General features: G+C 39.5%; 1 pseudogene; it reads right to left on the reverse strand.

The window, feature by feature from the left end:
* LOC122324063 overlaps positions 1-5,000 on the reverse strand; it is a 15,147-nt pseudogene that overhangs the window by 6,829 nt on the left and 3,318 nt on the right.

A 5,000-nucleotide genomic window follows, 5' to 3' on the forward strand; every position in this document is an offset into this window, starting at 1 on the left:
AATTTGAAATTGAACGCTTGGAAGCAGGAGGCTGACAATAATAACCACTCTTGAATCGTCGATATCGATTTTTTAGCCTATGCTGCTTCGGTGATGCACGAAGAAACCTTTCCATGCAATAATTAAATATATATAGGTTTTATATGGCTTGCTACCGGGTTCCTCAAGGCCTCGGTGCTCGGACCTTTCTGTTCTTCCTCTACATGTCCTCATTAGGATCTGTCTTTCAGAAGTACTCAACTCTACTTCTTAATCCTATCAGATCTGATGCTAGCTATCTAAGGGGTTTGCACTGCAGTCTGTCTGAGAGATATCTCTAGCTGGATGAAGCACTATCACCTTCAACTCAACCTTGCTAGGAGGGAACCGCTCATGGTCTTCATCACAAGTTCTCTTTACAGCTGGGTTCATCAACCATAACTCCTTCCAGGACAGCTAGGAATGTCCTGCCAGTGGAATGACCTCCTATATATATGTGTATATTTGAATTGCTTATATATTAATTGAATATTTAATGTAATTCCCAACAAAAATGCGCTACCTTTCTCGTGTGTGCTCTATGATTTGTCTGATCGCTTTCTTTAGGCTGTTGGCTCGAAGCATCAGCTGCTCCTGGGTTTAAAGATGGCGGCTGGCGGTCGAGGCGAACAAGGGGCGGTTACGGTGGCAGTGGGCGGAGCCAGAACCACCCCCTCCCCATCCACCTGCTCCTCGGCGATGGTGGGCGGCGGGGCAGACATCACACTGCTGGCCTGGGCTTCCTCATTAAGCGTCTTCAGTAACGAGTCCAGCTTTTCTTTCAGCACACCACACTGCACACAAAACATCCTGAGTGAACTCTCCTACCCTACCAACAGCCAATCACAAAACAGCACGGTATCCAACAGCCAATCACAAAACAGCACTGTATCCAATAGCCAATCACAGCCGACCTTTTTAGCCATGGCTTCCGACTCCTCCGAATTTTCGGTGTTTTTCTCGTAAGCACGTCCGACTTTCGCAACAAAGTCTTTCACAGTCTCACACAGGACCCTGAAAAACATGCTTTTAGATAAACCACCAGCAAGAATACACATGAACTGAAAAGCTCACGTATGCAGTACACACTTGGCAGATGAAATGACCACAGAGTGCTGGTCAGACGTCAGGATTTTGGAGAGATGAGCAGCAACTGAGTCCTCATAGGTCAGAATGTGTTGCACCTGGAACATAGAACAGCCAATCAGAAGAGAGGGAACACAGAACAGCCAATCAGAAGAGAGGGAACACAGAACAGTCAATCAGAAGAGAGGGAACACAGAACAGCCAATCAGAAGAGAGGAACACAGAACAGCCAATCAGAAGAGAGGGAACACAGAACAGCCAATCAGAAGAAGAGAGGGAACACAGAACAGTCAATCAGAAGAGAGGGAACACAGAACAGCCAATCAGAAGAGAGGGAACACAGAACAGCCAATCAGAAGAGAGGGAACACAGAACAGCCAATCAGAACAGCAGCAGTTAGTTTTTTCAAAATAAAATATTTTGATGAACTGTTTGACATACTAATTATTTAATAAATGAAAAGGTTAGGAAAACTAAAATACAAATGTTTATGGTGCAAGAAACCTTGACTAACAATAACTAAAATAAAGAAAATAAATCTTAATTAAAACCTCTAGATATTCTGTTTTTGCTTGTAGAGCAGATTTCGTGATCATATATCAATACACTACAATAATAATTACTAAAATATTTATTATGATATTATAAAACATTGTCATATTTCAATGTAAAACAAAAACATTAAGAATGATTTTAAGTTTACGCAACTGTGAAATTGTAAACAAAACTAAATAAAAAATACAAAAAATAAAATAGCTCCTGGTTTTCAGTGCAGCAAATTACCCAAAATATTGTGATCATATAATTCAACTTATAGACTTTTATTTGAAATTATTATTGCTAAATAAAATATTGCTATTGTACAACTTGACTGTAAAAGGCATCAAGCTTTTATTTTCACTGTGAAACATTTATTTAAAGAAATTAGAGATTTGATAACTGCACAAATTCATTCCGTTTATTCTGACTAATCATGCAAATATACATTAAAACGTACAGTATAATAGCTTTTACTGTTATATTTACATTTTCATTTTCGTTTTAGTATTTCCGTAATGTGCTTATTATATCATTTGTAATAAAGAAAAGGATTTATGAACACATCCACATGGTTACCTCAGAGTCCTCGCTACAGTCCTCGGTTACCGTGGAGCTGGAATGTTGCCGTGGTAACTTGGTCTCATACACCATAATACTCCATCTAGGAGGAACAACGGCGTTTGTGAAGAAGAGAAACAGAGTGCGACAGAGACTTCAAACACGCACTGACCTGTCCAGCATCTTAGTACTGGCTCTCTCCAGTTTCTCCAGGATCTGGGGTAACTGTGTGTCGTCGTCACACGCTGAGCCCCACCCCAAAACTCTGGCCAGGTCATTTCCTGTTCCCAGAGGAAGTACGCCGAGCTGGCACTGCAGAGTCAACACGCACACACACACACACACACGCACACACACACACACGTCAACACTCCTCGTGAACTCAAACAGTAGAGCTATAATAAAAACGGATCTGATTTCAGAGTTCATGAACTGAGAAAACTGAGTAAAACCCTAAATGCAACTTAAGCCGTTTCATATAAAAGCATTTTCTAAATGTTTACATTTTCATGCAAAAAATATCTATAAATAGACACGCCATGCGCTAAAGATCCACCACCAGAAGGCAGTATAATCCAACAAACTGTGTCTGAAACTCTATTGTGTCCTATATATTTATGCCATATTTGGGCCAGATGAAATGTTTTATTTTTTTCCCCAAAATCCATTTTGCATATTAATTTGCAAAATTCTGTTGTAATTTTGTTAATTGATTTTTTTTTAGTAGTAGTAGTAGAATTAATTTTTATTTAATGTCTACCAGCATCTAAGGCAATTTTAATGTCTAAAACAAAAACAAAAACAAAACAAGAATAATAAATACAATAAAAAAACAGCAAAAGAAACAAAAATATAAACTTGTAATTATATCACACAAAAATATTATTAATAATAATAATAATAATTATTATTATTAAACAATTTTAATTTTCAATTATTTTTAATGTTTTTTATTTGAATCAAATCAAAACCTCAAAATATAATATTCATACACATTTGACGATTTTATAATTTTTTACATTAATAGGGCTTAATAGAAATTTTAATTTGTGTGAAAGAGTTTGTAAAAAATGGGAGAAATCAAATGCAGGCTTAAAACATTAATTTAATTAATATTTTTTAAATTAACAATTCCTTTTATTTTTTGGCAAAAAGGTGCTGCGAAACCCCATTTTTTGTAGTTTGACCGTTTGATTATAGATCTGTTTCTGTAATAACCTGTACCTGTTTGTGTAAAGTCAGTGCGTCTATCTCTGATAAAACCCATCCGACGCTGCCGTCTCCTCCACACACCAGAATACTGAACGCGTGTCGAACTTCTGAAACAAACGCAAGCTGCGACAAACACACACAGAAACAAACATGAGTCACAGAAAGACTGATCTCCGTTGCCCGAGCGGATGTTAATGATCCTGATTTGTGAGCCTGGAGCGCTAAAGCAGCAGCACGGGTCTGTAGCAATAGCCAACAATACATCGTGTGGGTCACGATTATTAAAAAAAAAAAAAAAAAAGTGTTACCCGAGATGCGGTCCTCCGTTCATCAGATCGAACACTTGCGCCGGATTCAACAGCTGCTTGAAGCGCCGCAGAAACTTCACGCCCTGATTATCTCCACTTTTACTGTTTACAAACACCAACAACGGACTCGTGCAGGTCGGAGGACACGTCGCCTTCCAGAACCCTACAAACACACACACACACACACATGCACACACCCCACACACACACAGACGCACCACACACACACACACAGACGCACACACACACACACACACACACAGACGCACCACACACACACACACACACACACACACACACACACACACACACACACACACAGACGCACCACACACACACACACACACACACACCACACACACAGACATGCACCACACACACACGCACCACACACACGCACGCACAGCCGCACCACACACACACACACACACACACACCACACACACACGCACGCACACACACACACACACACACACACACACACAGACATGCACCACACACACACGCACCACACACACACGCACCACACACACACACACGCACAGCCGCACCACACACACACACACAGACACACCACACACACACACACACGCACACACACACACATGCACCACACACATACGCACCACACACACACGCACGCACAGCCGCACCACACACACAGACGCACCACACACACACACACAGACGCACACACGCACCACACACACACACGCACCACACACACACAGACGCACCACACACACACACACACAGACGCACCACACACACACACACACACAGACGCACCACACACACACACACACAGACGCACCACACACACACACAGACGCACCACACACACACGCACCACACACACACACACACACACTCTGTATAACTGATATATTCAGTATAACAGCAAGATTATATTTGTTAATTTTTTAGATGTATTATTTTTAATACTAAAATGTTAAAATGCGAACATTTACATAGAATTGAAGTATTTTTAAATACCATATACACTTATAAACTGTGAGAAACGTTTTCATGTAATATCTATCATTTTATTTTATTCCAGCTTAATTAATAAAAACATTTAACGTACTAACAAAGATGAATAAATAATAACTAATTGGGCTTTCCCGTGAATGTCTTATTGTATTATATATAAATACGTTCGAACTAGCGTTTATTTTATTTTCATTTTTTATTTCATTATATGGTTTTACCATTTGTAAAAAAATATATATATATTTTTAGATGATTTATTTTAATTTTGTAAAACATTTAGTACTT

This window comes from Puntigrus tetrazona, chromosome 19 (assembly GCF_018831695.1).
Source record: "Puntigrus tetrazona isolate hp1 chromosome 19, ASM1883169v1, whole genome shotgun sequence".
Lineage (NCBI taxonomy): Eukaryota > Metazoa > Chordata > Actinopteri > Cypriniformes > Cyprinidae > Puntigrus > Puntigrus tetrazona.